This window comes from Vanacampus margaritifer, chromosome 17, assembly GCF_051991255.1.
Source record: "Vanacampus margaritifer isolate UIUO_Vmar chromosome 17, RoL_Vmar_1.0, whole genome shotgun sequence".
In the NCBI taxonomy this organism is placed as follows: domain Eukaryota; kingdom Metazoa; phylum Chordata; class Actinopteri; order Syngnathiformes; family Syngnathidae; genus Vanacampus; species Vanacampus margaritifer.
This window is the reverse complement of record NC_135448.1, coordinates 16251170-16265484: the sequence shown is the minus strand read 5'-3', so window position 1 is coordinate 16265484 and position 14315 is coordinate 16251170. Positions and strand designations below refer to the sequence as shown.

General features: G+C 39.5%; 2 protein-coding genes across 5 annotated transcripts in view; one reads left to right on the top strand and one right to left on the bottom strand.

Annotated features, from left to right (window-relative positions):
* The window catches only part of LOC144037248 (tissue alpha-L-fucosidase-like), a 47667-nt gene extending 34152 nt beyond the window's left edge, over positions 1–13515 (top strand). Inside the window, exons 9-10 of one of the 2 annotated variants that reach the window (XR_013288862.1) lie at positions 11997–12074; positions 13078–13508. The gene's annotated coding sequence lies outside the window, so the exon portion shown is untranslated. Of the gene's footprint in view, positions 1–11996 lie in introns of both variants that reach the window. The other variant, XM_077548578.1, reaches the window with a different exon arrangement.
* The window catches only part of dlgap3 (discs, large (Drosophila) homolog-associated protein 3), a 108169-nt gene that overhangs the window by 29355 nt on the left and 64499 nt on the right, over positions 1–14315 (bottom strand). The gene's annotated exons all lie outside the window — the stretch shown is intronic.

Below are 14315 nucleotides of genomic sequence, written 5' to 3'. Positions count from 1 at the left end.
CAAATAGAATTAACTGAAGGTAATTTCATTTCTGCAATAGATACGATCTAATAGGATATTCAAAATGCATATAATGTTGCATTTCAGCACCAGTCTAGTCTAACTCAAAGAGATTAGTCATCCCAGAGTGGCAGCATGTGTGTCAGGTGATGCAAAATCCCGATGCACAAGGACGATTTGAAATGAACAAATTGCTATTTTGGTTCATACAACACAAAAAAAAAGTCAGTAGTGCAATAAATGGAAAGGTCTCCTCATTCATTCCAGTCAACATTCAAAATCAATGAGAATTGCTTGCAGAAAGTAAGGGAGGGGAGATAAAAAAAAAAAAAACTAGCTGGTGACATTCAAGAGACAATCAGTGGAAGCCTCAGACAAAAGAATAAGTATTGCTGAGGATGGAAAGTGGGGGGGGGGAAGAACGCCTCTATTGTGCCCGTTCTCATTATGAAGTTTAAAAAAAAAATTGATGCAATCTAAGCAGGGAAAACAGTTAGCGTAGACCAGAGTGAGGACGAAAAGAGAAAGCGGGAAACAGGAGATAATAAAGACTTAATTAATCACCGCTGCTACACGCTCTCGTTTGTCATGTCGTCGTTTAGACGTATACATTCCACCTCTGCGCCTCCTCATCGCTGAAAGGTCTTCACTTGTCACAAAATCTGGTGGAGGTGATGCATATACTGTACATGGGATTTAAAAAATATATATATTTTAATGACAATGGTGCCTTAGACTTAATGCCAAATCATCTTTCCCCATTGAAATGAACAGAAATGCCATTAATCCGTTCCAAAGTCCCTAAAAACACCAATAAAACAAAAAGAAACATACACATTATAAGATGAACATAAAATAATAACATACATTTACATTGTTGCACATGATTAAAATGTTTTTAACTGTTGTCTAAAAAAATTCGCCCTTTGCAAAAGTTAGTAATGCTGCGTTTTAATTTAAACTCTTCATCATTATGGAAATAATATTCAAATGTCATGGAGCCCAATAAGCAGATCCACACCACTGCAAATTACAAGCACTACAATAAACACATTAAATTAACTCCCTGACAGTGTCAAAATGGCGCATCATCTTTTGAAAAGCAGATTGGTTCGATTATCTTTTGTAATGAATGTCATACTGTACTGGATATTGTTCAGGTGTACCTAATGTTGTGTCTGGTGAATGTAGATGACATTTTGGCAATCAATGAATCTTTTAATTTCCTGGCAAGTATAGAGAGTGAAATATACAGTATCTACAATTTCTGTTAACTCCTTGTTGGCCAAACCGCAGTAAGTCACCTCCTGTATTTATTATTTATTTATCCATGTCGCTCATTGTTTGGCTATCATTGGCTTCACCTGGCCTGCTCTTTGTTTGTCAGCCAATCAGCTCCCAGGTTGCGCTTGTGTTCAACCCAGCTGTTTCTTGTCTGCATGATTAGCCCAAGTCTATTTAGGTCCCTTTTTTCCTATGACTACGTTTGCATTGCCGGCACAGACGCCCGGATGTGTACGACGTGACATGTCTCTAATATGCGGTAACCAATATACTGAAGATGCAATTTTAACTACAATAATAGCAGAAGCAAATATGTATTTGCTGTGAAATTCAATTATGGATTGGTAATATATTTGTTAGTCACTAGTTTAAAAGGGAGGCTTTCTTTTTTAATCAAATGTTCAAGCGCATACTACCTTAATCTCAAGAATAATTTTATAATGCCAAAGTCAGGCGACCATATGAAATGAGCTGGTAAGGTCACAGGTCATACGGTGGATTATTTAATGAGGGGGGAAAAAAAAGAAATTCATGAATATATTGAATATACTGTAAAAGGATGATGACTTCAATATATGCATATGAGGAACAGTGAGGCCGATTCCTTTTATTTATGTTGTAGCCTGAACAATTATTGGGTTGGATCTATTATACGGTCCAGAATCTTTCATTTTTTTTTCCCTTTGTTGTTTAGTTCTTATCTTGCAACGTGATGAACTCCCAATCAAGTTGGTTGTATTTTTCCTTACATTCGCAGACAAAGGATTTCTTTCTGTAGATCACCGAGTTCATATGGCTGCTGCAATCATTTGTTACAGAAATGAAGATAAGTGAGCTCGCCAGATATGAAGCCATGCAAGCCCAAGACATGACATTAACTCTTTGACTGCCAAAAACGTTTCATAACGTTTAGTAAAATCCAAATGAGGGCTGCCAAAAACGTTAAAAGACGTTAACTATGATTTTTTTTTTGGGGGGTGGAGGAAAGCCTTGGCCAGCTGTGCTTAAAGTATCAAGCAGATCGAGTTAGTAATTAGTGGCATCATTCATGGGAAAAAAAAAAGGGTCAAATTCACTAGAGTGCATGAAATAATATAGTTTCACAAAAAGCTTGATTTCTCCATATTTTGGTCCAAAACAGAGCATTTGGGTGAAACTAACCATTTTCTATTGTTGATTACTGAAAAACGGAATAAGGTATAAACAAACTTTTTTTTCTGATGAAAGATGAGAGTCCAATCTTTCATTTGGTAGTATGTGTGTTTCCATAGTCCAAACACGACATTTTCTGTGGACCTTGAAAGATCAGTCAAAATGCTTAAATCAGCTGGCACCCACGGCATCCCTTTTCTGAAAATGCTTGGCAGTCAAAGAGTTAACTCCACTGTGTTATGCAAAAAAAAAAACATTTGAAAATAAGCTTTAAATCAAAACCTTCTTCAGTGTGCTTTGAATACATATAGTTTATTCCAAAGCAAAAAAACAAAACAAAAAAAAAAAGGAATTGATGTCACTGTTCCAATATATTTGGTGTGGAGTGTATAAGGCAGATTATGTACAGTAAGTGGTGGGAAAATGCAAATGAGTTCAAACGAGAAGCGAACTCATGGAAACACTCTGACACTTGATTACCTGTCTGGCTGGCGGTAATGGAAAACAATGGAAGCAGGATTAGTGCGTTTCCAACAGTAACATTGCCAAAGTGGATGACAGAGAGTGCTCTTCCATTTTTGTCAGGCTCTCCTTTCATCAAGTTTCTTCTTTTTTTTTTTATCTCTTTGCACGATCTGATGTGTGCAATGGGACTTATTATTATTTTTATGCCACACAAGCAAGCTGTGTGTGTGTGTACGCACTTGTGTCACTCAACTAGGGAGGATGTCCGTCACCATTCAGTGCAGACAAGTGAGCCCTCAGAGAAATATCCATAATCAGAGAAAAAGAGACTCACAGGGACAATCTTTGCAAAAGTTTTTGAGGATTTTTGTCTCGGGTTAATTGAGCGCAACTGAAAAGCTATCAGCGGTAAACACACGACTGAGACGCTTGGAGAGAATTTCCACGGAGAAACAAGTCCTTACATGCATTTACATGCACATCAAATACGATTATTTATATATCAGGGATGTGATTTTTCCGCTAATTCGCGGAATTCCGCTTTTTTTTTTATCTCCCCCCCCAAAAAAAACAATTCAGATTTTTTATTTTATTTTTTTTTTAGTAGTTCATTGTGTATGCACATGACTCCGACAAATAACATCTTCTGCTATAACAAAGACATTTGTGGTATGCTCTAATATGAGTTACTTTTCATTTGGTCATGATACAATTATTTGTTCATGAAATTTGAACTCTTCAACATTATTTATGTGTTAACTTAGTAATCACATTAGTTAGATATGATGATATTCTCAGTGATAGTTTTTAAAAGCAAAGGCAGTCCAATGTTTTTGAATGTGACTGATTTTGAGTTGACTAAAACTGCCATTTTATATGGGATAGTTCAATATACATTGAAAATTTATGCTGTTGTTTTGTCTATTTCTTTGTCATGTGAGTGCATTGAAAGTACTTTAAACACGGAAAACCCATGAGCTCCCCCCACTGGCTGGCCCCCCGGCTAAATTTTCAGATAATTTCACTTTGGTCAAATCACATCCCTGATATATATATATATATATATATATATACGTTTTAGCTCGTCATTTAATTGTCCTTGCATCCCGGCCGGTACAACCAACACACTCCTGTCATTTCGCATAAAAGGGAGTATGTTGGGGAAGCATGCTTATGTAAGAAGAACAAAATGAACGGTGAAGGATTCACGTCTATTCAACGGGGCAAATGTTTGCAAATAAACTGGAAACAACCGGCTCACGATTTTACAAGCATAGACGGTCTGGTATGAAATGAAAGGGGAGAACTGCTAACCTCTTCTGCAGCACAAGTCAGCACAGTCACCGCTTAGCAAAAGCAACGCCGAAACACATCGGATATTACTGTCAATAATTAATGCGTAACTGGAATATGCAAATATTGTACAGCAGCAGCTCTTGGCAATTAGCGTCAATGAGGTCATGGCACACTGAATTTCCCTTAATTTCACTCTTGGTTGCCTTAAATGCTGCGATAATCAAATACATCTTGAGGAACAATAGATCTGAAAGACACAGTGACTCATCTTCTGGAAGGTTGCATTACTTTTGAGCTTTATGGAATATTGTACAAAGTCTACACACCACTTTTCAAATGACAGGTTTGAGAAATGTCCCTAATATGCCGGTTGTGAAAGTGGGAAGATTTTGGAGTAGCCGAGCTGCAAAGCAAATGTAAGAATTACAGATCTAGCCTGACGCCTGAAATAATTTTAAATCTGAAAAAACAAGTTTCCTTTAACTCTTTCACTGCCAGACGTTTTCAGAAACGGGTTGTCCCCACTGCCAGCCGATTTAAGCATTTTGAGTGATCTTTCAAGGTCCACAGAAAATGTTGTGTTTGTTGTGACTATGGAAACACACATACTAGCAAATGAAAGATTGGACTCTCAGCTTTCATCAGAAAAAAAAGTTTGTTTCTACCTTATTCCGTTCTTCAGTAATCAACAATAGAAAATGGTTACTTTCACCGAAATTCTCTCTTTTGAAACAAAAAACGGAGAAAAAGAGCTTTTTGTGAAACGATGTTATTTCATGCACTCTAGTGAATTGTACACTTCTTTTTGTCCATGAATGATGCCACAAACACCTAAATAGTGCTTTACTTCTGTAAAACGCTTTCACCAACAATGAAAAAGTGTTTTTTGATTGCAAAATACGTTTATTTCCATTCAACAGTGTAACAATTTGACAAAACAATTTCGCAAACTATTTACAAATGTGTGCAACTGTGGTACTACTTACAATTATGTGGATGTTTCAAATACAGTTTTTCCTTTTGTAACGCTCTCCTGCGTGCAAGGAGACGCCAGGACTCGCACAACAGTTTACTTTCACTTTCACATTGGTCCGTTTTGCGTGCAAACGTTACACTTTCTTGACGGCCTTTTTTTCCGGGGAATAAAAAGCAAGTAGCAGACTGTACACACTTCCTCCGATGAATATGCATTGGACTCGGGGCACTCTCCGTCGTCCGATCGAACGTCCGCCTGTGCGTGCTCGGTTGCGTTCCGCGTTACGACACCGTCATAGCCGCCGCGTCAGCGGTTCCAATTTCGCCGTCAAGCTCGGATTCACCTTCATCATCATCGAGGATGATCACCGTCGTCATCAATGTACTATTTTAGCGTTGGTCGATGCCTTTCGTCTTGTAAGTGTAGAGCTGCTTGCAAACGCTCGCCATTGCCCGTTCCCTCCGCCATCTAGCTCCATCTAACGTCTTCTACTGCCGCGTCAATGCTTCTCAACCACGGAGTCACCACCCTCATCTTCATCATCGATGATGATCATCGTCGTCAACAATGTGCTCTTTCAGCGATGCTTTTGGTCTTTGAAAAAAACGTCTCGGGCGTGAGCTCCTCGCGACCGGCCGCCATTTTTCCTTTGTCTTCCATTCTCATCTCCTGCTCGACGCTCTAGCTCCGCCTCTACTGACGCCCACCCGATCTTGTCAAAAGAGAGTCATCGCTGCCCTCTAGGGGCCAAAAATAGTCATTAGGCACAACAGACAGACTGGAAACTTTCACCAGACATGCGGAAGGGTTTCCTCTACCCGTTTCAAAAAAAAAATTAAAAAATCATTGGATGACGTCTTTTGACGTCATTGGCAGTGATCCGTAGGTTTTTACTTGACGTCTTTAAACGTCAGTGGCAGTGAAAGAGTTAAGGTATAAAAATCGTGCTTTTTGGTCTTGTGCAGAAAAAAAAGCAATAAAACTAGTTGAGAGTGTTCACATCCTCCAAAAGCTCGGCGTCAAGCTTGGCAAGCCCCGTTAAGTTCTGCTTGTCACAGGAAGCTGATCTCTCTAATCAGACTAAGCAGCTTGTCATGGCACACTTCTCATCATCTAATTAACTACAATCAGTCAGAGCTGCGCACTAGCCTGACCTAGTGTCAGCACTTCTTTCCTATGGACACAGTTGGTCTTAATGCAGGTTGTACTTCACAATTGGTATACGAACGTAAGCATCTGCGAGCGTGCGACCTCACTCGACTCCAAGGGCGCCGTTAAAGCGGAACCATTTGGGCTCATCACATCGATGCTAACCTTTAACGGCCTTATCTTTGCAGCCAGCTGTGGCAAGACAGTAAAACGGTGATTCAGTATGATAACCGAACCTGCGGAGGTGTGAGAACACGTGGTGGATCAGAGAGGGAAGCTTTCTGCCCGTTTGCTCGGCTGCTCTTTGACATCAATTGCAAAGTAAAGAGGCGTTCATATTGTAGTTTGTATGCCGGCGCTGATGATGATTAGCTCTTTGGAGATGGCAAGTTGCATCAGCAGACCTTCGACTGTGAAGGCTAAGGCCACTAAAAAGGGTGCGGTAGAACCTGGTCCCCATGAGAGTTTTGTGATTAACGTTTTCCTTGGCTTTTTTTGAGTGTATAACTTGTGTTTATTGTTGTTATACACAAAAAAATTGTTTTACGTATGTACGCATCCATTTGCTACATGCTAATTCTGTTCAGGGTCACAGGGAGCTAACGTCAGGCAAAAGGTGGACCAAACCCCCACTGAGTTGAATTCAAGGCACAAACAAACATTCACACTCTTATTTACACCGTCAGGGAGTGTTAACTCAACCCACGCTGCCTCAACAGAAGTCAGTCTAATAGCCGCTAATCAACCACACAGCCCCAGCCACTACTATTAGTGTCACATTGTGGAAAATCTTACTTAATTATCCGTGTGGCGAAATGGTAAAATCCAAACAGTGTTCCAAGAACGGATTGTGTTCAACCTTGTATTTTAAGGTGTTTGGTTAGTCCATACAACCATGCACGGTTACAAACGATATTTAGTATAAGAGTATGTCATCACACAGCATACTTTCACTACAAACAGGAGTACAAACCTCACATTTCCGCAGATATTTAATCACGGAATAAATGACAGTTTGATACAATGAAAAGTAGTTATTATACAGCTTCTCTAACAGTGTACGTTTATTCTTCTCTCAAAACACAGCCATTGATAGCTAAACACCTGGCAACAAAAGTGAGTACACCCTAAAGTGAAAATGCCGATACAGAATTTTTTAATATACAGAATTTTTTAACCTAATTCTGGTTACTTAATTCTGTCTGTTAGCGAGAGCCACTACATCGTGATAACTTACATTGATGTTTCTGCATTTGGCAATTTATTATTATATTGTATTATTAGTATGGGATTTTTTTTTAATGGGCTTTAGGTGAACTGATGAATACACACACGCACGCACATGCACGCACATGCACATGCTCACCCACATACAAAAAAAAAAAATATATATATATATATATATATATATATATATATATATATATATATATGTATATGTGTGTGTATATGTATATATATATATGTATATATATTTAAAAAGAAAAAAAGAAAAAAAAACATTTTTATTAATTTTTTTTAATTTATTTTTTTTTTAAAAAAGGAGAGCAATGATGATGTCAAATCGAATGGACAATACTGAGCTCTCCTGGAAAAAAAAATAAATAAAAATAAAATAAAAAAAAAATAAAGTGAAAATGCCTAAATTGAACGCAGTTGTGAGGGGTACGTATCCATGAGACTTCTGAACAAAAATATAAACCCAACACTCATTTTTCATTAGCTAAACCCAAAAATCTAAGAAATTTTCTCTGGATATGAATTACTCTGAAACAAACCTCCGAACTCTAACGTAAATCAAATCATCTGTAGGAGAGATGGGCACAAGTCTCTAAGGTCAAGACCCACAAGTCCGAGTCAAGTCTCAAGTCCCTGACCAAGAGTCCAAGTGAAGTCCAAGACACGGACTTGCTTGTGTGTTCTTGTCGCATTTGTGTACTCTTTGTCATTAACAAAGCTAACGCTTTATATGTTGCTCAGCTACACGGAAATGATGAGAGAGAAAGCGAGAGAGAGAGATAACTTACGCACACATACATATAGATATTTGCTGTAAGGAGAGAAAATGAGAGCACAAGCCACACCATTGAGACTCGTAATGCTCACGAGTCCCGAAAGAATAGTCCGAGTCTTAGTCTAGTGGATGAATCTAAGTCGAGTTGCAAGTCTCGATCTCAGTATGTATTAAAGGTCAGTGATTTCTTAAGATGAGCCTCCCACTGATCCGGAGCAGTCATAGACCGTTTTTTTTATTTACAAGTGATACTGGAGTTTTTGCACAGATGACCTAACGGATGAATAGCATCTGTGCTGAGACCAAGGCGATCCTGACAAGCTTCGAAGTCTGTCCGTCCAAAGCCTTGCGTTTGCACGCAATCACGACAAACGTGACGGGATGGCTGCAAAACACTGCTGGTATGGACGAGGGCAAGGGTTGTGGATCAATTGTGACAGGCCCACTGGGGTATGGACGCAGATGGCTCATAATCTCCCATTCCCTCTGAATAATGCAGCGTGGATCCCACTCATGTCGCTCGCCTTTCAAAATCACTGTCGAAACATTCAGACCTAGTTGCAATTAATCGATTAAAGATGAAATTAAAGGTCCTCCTTGCTACGCAAATAATTTGACGATTCGTATTGACGTTTACAGATAAAATATATTCCCATTTTTCCAGCAATGGGGAACCAAAAACGTTTGACCCAAAAACAAGCTTGACAAATGTAGACATAAGCAGAATGTCAGTTCGCTTTGTGGCACATTCGGAGGGTGACAATAGACGACCAGATGTACCTTCCAACAATAATGATAGCGCAAACACAAAATGCCTCTATGACTACAAGAGGCATACACACACAAAAAAAAAAAAAACGAGGACACCGGATGAGCCTCAGTGCCTTTCAATTACTGTCCCCTCAAATCCTGCCGCCCGTCCAGCTCCTCTCGTGAGATGAAGCTGTGAAATTGAATTGCTGAGCGCGTCTCTACAAACAAAGCAGCTCGCCTGCAACCTTGGCGCTAACGAAGGGAAAGGTCCGGCACCGTGACGGTAGCGGCATATCCCGGCAATTTCGGCTAACGGATGGGAAAGAAAACAAATCTTAAGACTTTAAATCTGAAGCTATGGACGCGGTTGAAAGAACAAGAATGGTAGAAGGTGTCTGCACGGTAGCTTGATGGTAAAGTGGAAAACTTTCAAGTGATTATTTTTGATCTATTCGTGGTATGTATGAGCGGGATCTGAATTATTGAACTTAACTCACCGGCTGAGCCATCATTGTTTCCCCCTTCCTATTGTTCCAGGAGCAGTTTGAGAAACATTTATTTGATGTATTCTGCATTTTTTATGATCGCGGCACACTGGGATGATTCGGGGAGGCAGGCAAACATTGCTCAGACATCACCGTTAATTCAAATAGGAGTGCTATACTTGAGTGCGGGGAGAATAGAATTAAGAATGGAGCAAAGCAATGTAATTTGAAATATCTGTCACGCTCTCTTTGCCGTTGAAATACACATGCTACTACTTACCCTTATGAATAATAAAATACACGTGAATGCCAAATTAGGCATGTAATAAATCATAAATACAGGCAGGCTTTTATGGCCATATTCCAAAGAAAAGAGGGCTTTTAATTGCTGTAGAAATGACGACTAATCATCAGTTACTGATGGTGTAGCAGTACGGGTTCAGTTCCGATTTAGAGTGGGATGTAGGAATTTATGGATCTGTATTGTCATTGCACATGCGCAAAGTACAGAGCAATGAAATTGACCAAGAAACATGAAAAACAAAAAAAAAAATAGAGGTAGACAGGCTTTTCAGTGCCCCAAAATCTTAAAGGGCGCTAGGGAGGGGAAGAAAAAAAAAAAAAAGACAAGCTCAAACCATGCTCCCATAGGGGAGCATAGTAGGAGCCTGGAAAAACCAAGTCGGCCATAAACCAATGATTGGTTTTAACGTGCAGTGAAGACGTTATTTCTTTATGTTTATTAATTATAATGATGCACTTGATAGTACTGTATCTTTCCTCCCTGAGCAGGCAGTCATGTCATTTGGCTAATAGCTAACAGTTCCTCAAAAAGAGACCAACTTTGCTTGATTCAAACTTTGTATTGACGCTCCAGTTGAAGTTTACCTTGAAACTATAAATGTGATGCATTATTCTTCTTCTTATTATTATTATTATAAACACACAATAGAGATTTACTACATATTTACCCAAACAAGTACTTTGTCTTACAAACACACAGCGTCATTGCCGCTATCTTAAAGCCTGTTTTTTATCCATCGACTTTTGCTGTCGACTGAAAATTACATCACAGTTGCTCAGGTAACGACGACTCAGCTTGTGAATGAACAATTTGACCACTGTGGAAAATGAGAGTTATAGTATAGTTTTTCGTCTTTCTCTGCATGTGTTATCTAAAAAAACACAACTCGGTTCTGTCTGGGAAAAAAACGTAGTATCGGTGCATTCTTAGTATTGAGAAGTGTCAACATGTCATGAGTTGCCCAAAGATGTGGACAGTCTGCATAGCCCACACCCACAACAACCCGGAGGCCCCTGGGGCAGCCCTCGCCCTACCGAGAGCTTCCTCGGGCCCACAGTTGGTGCTCTAGTTTTACAGGCGAACACATATGGGATGCCTGTATTATTCATACTGTGGGGAGATTGAGGCTTGGAGACTTTGATGGGGAGGATCAGGTGGATGTGTCACTTCATGGAGGAAAAAATGTGTAAATGGTCTTAGGTTGGAAGGGCAGAAAAGATTACATAATTCATCAGATGACCTTCGAACTGCATGACAACACAGTTTCCTCCCCCCTACTTGAACACAAGGTTTGACAAACAGATAGGAGGTGGTAGTGAATTACAGTCCATTATTCTTTGCGCTAAAACAGTGCTCGAAACCGAAACCCGAGAATCCTATCGAGAGGGATGAGCTGACAGCGAAAGGGCGGGATGAGCCGGAACTGCGGAGGGAGTGACTTTTCGGGACAAAATGAAATGAGGAGAAAGCAGATGGGGAGTGGAATGGAGAGACTGATGAGGAGAAAACAAGTAGATTGGATACCAGCGAGAGAAAAAAGTTTCACTTGAAATTTCTGTGGTCTTCTCTATGAGGTGAAATTGGGTGACTGTGATTTTTGCTTGAGGTTAGGTTTGTTTGTATGCCTGCTTCACCAAGTGGATAAAGAAGAACACATTTTGGTGATGGTCCATTTTAAAGAATAGAACAAATAAATACAAAACGAAGGCTGAAATGCTGATGATGTGAAAAATATGGGATGAGATTGAAAGAAATAGATATTGAATGTAATGAAAGTTTTTTTGAATGAGCAATTGGGAATTTTTATTTTTTTTGTGGGCATGTTGAAAATCATTTCCAAGGTGAATCTGTTTTGTCAAATGAGTCATTGGGAATAAATAGGGAATTTTTGGTGGGAACTGTAATGTTGAAAATGCCATATTTGTGGTAAATGGACATTTTTTGGCATGTTAAAAATCATCGAATGAATTGAGTGAATGAGCTGAATGTTTTGAATTTCACAAAAACACTTTTTAATTTTTTTTCAAGGGGACTTATTTAGAAAGACTTGTTTGTCCACAGCCACCCCCTCTGCATCCTCATCTTCCGTCTGAGCCAATCCTCTTTGTCACTTCGCAGGTTCATGATTTCACGAAGAGCTGACATCACATTTGTCACACCCTTTAATCAAACGTCACTACCACTTGGCAGAAGCAGGTACGTGCACAAGCGACAGTAATGCCATCGGCACCCGTGATCGGATTACCGCACTCGCAACTCGTCTCTTAGCTCCGTGAGAAAGGATTTTAAGGAATCTCAAGTGGAAGTTAATGAATAATGGAGGTTCAAATAAGAACCCGGAATTAATTATGAAACAAAAGAATGGGGGGAAAAAAAAGGGGCAAAACCTAACCCTCAGAGGGAAAAACAAGGACAAGAGTCGGAGCAGCAACATCGGACGAATGCTGGACGGGTGTGGCGGCGATGGCGGGTACGAGCCAGGGATAATCCTTGTATCCCATTGTCTACTGTTTCCAAACCAGTTATTGTCAACTGCAGCCACATGAAAGAGAGTTAATGAGGGAAGAAGAGCTTTGGAGTGTCTCAGCACAGTCGGGGGAATGGAGATAAGAACAGAAGAGGGGTGGAATGAGGACTACTATACCAAGAGAAGTTTGCTGGTGAAATGGGAAAAATGGAAAATTACGTGAGAAAAGGGATGACATTGGACAAAGGCAACTCACTCATTCACTTTTAAATTATTTCTCTTACTTTTAGGGGAAATATTAAATATTTTGAATTAGTGTTGTTTTGGTTTCTATATATTGAAAGCACAGTGGTGCGTTTAGATACGAGTGACTTATGAGGTTTAAAATATATGAGGTCGATCAACAGTGGGCAGTGACTCAACTCACTTCACACCAAGTAATAGTAAAAAAAGAGCCTTTAAGTTATTTATTGCCCCACCCAGATGAAGATTACCGCCACACTAAAAATAAAACAGAGTACAGATTGTCTGTTTAAAACAATCACGTAGCTTAGCCTTTTCATCTGCTATCTTAATGCTATGCTTCAAAGCTTATAAAACTTGAAACGGATTGAACATAACATTACAGCAACACAAGTCATATTCTTGTAAAAATGTATTCATTCATTAATTGTATTCATCGTTCGACCGCAGTATTGTGTATTGCCCCACTCACATATAGGCATTCCACAGGGTTCAGTTCTGGAGCCTCTGCTGTTTTCATTATATCTGCTGCACCTTGGATGGAATATGATTCTTCCTCATTATTATTAACATTTTAATTCTTTATTTCATATATTAACCATGTTGAAGTGTTTTGTAGATGTGTAAAGTGGGTGAAATAGTGTTGAACTCAGTATAATTTGACCTTACACTAAGCTGGAACATATTGTTTGGTCTAAAAAATTCCTTCTCAGTGTTCTGTGCGAAAACACGCATTTGGTCCTTGAGAACAGAATCTGCTTCGAACACACACACACACACCCCTGACTCTGTTTGCGCCATCGCTCATGGAAAAGTACCCAGAGAGTATGTTTTGTCTACAAATGAAAGAGAGGCGGTCTGTTTAACTATAAGAAGCCATCTTCCCCGAGGAAGAGGCACATTCGGCACTCTGAAAATTCCACCTGTTACGTGATGTTCGGAGTCTGTCACGATGTCCAGAGATCTCTGTTTTAATAAATCATTTTTTGCAAAGGTGTTTTTTCTTACATTAAAGATCTGTCTTCATATTTTTGGAACACGCAAAAGAGGAATAAAATTTAACCTCTTCAGTGGCCATAAGATAATGGGATGGGCAAGTTTCTCTGATGGGTAATTTGGCCAACAACTAAAGGTGGCTCTGAATCTTCACCCAGCCTAGTTGCTTAATTTCACACATAACGGGTGGGCAGACACAACAAGTTGCATATGAGGACTAAAAAAGTATATTTCCCATATGCAAGTCCCCTTTAACTATATATTGGTATTCTAATACATTGCTCTAATTAAAAAAAAAAAGGAAAAAAGAGGGTAGAGCGGGTAGGCTATGCGTGTGAAAGCTTCTTAGTGGCGACATTGTTGCTATCAGCAACAGTGACAATTCCAGAAGCTTGAAGGCTCATCTCCAGAGAAACTAATTTGTATGATAATTCCTGCAATATTGCTTACTGGGTGATGTATTAGTTGCGATACGACAAAATGATATTTTCTTCCCCACCCCAAAAAAACACATCACATCATTCTCAGGCGGTTGTGCACTCACAAAATATATCAAAATAGAGTCCGTTTTTTTTTTTTTACCAGTGAAGGCATCACTCTGCTTTCCACTCAAGGCTATAGGTCACGCTCACCATGGCAACCATACCGTCAACACCTCGCCCATTCATATACTGACTGCTCATTACTGCACACCGCATATAGTCCGATGTACTGTACGTACCTCAGTGATG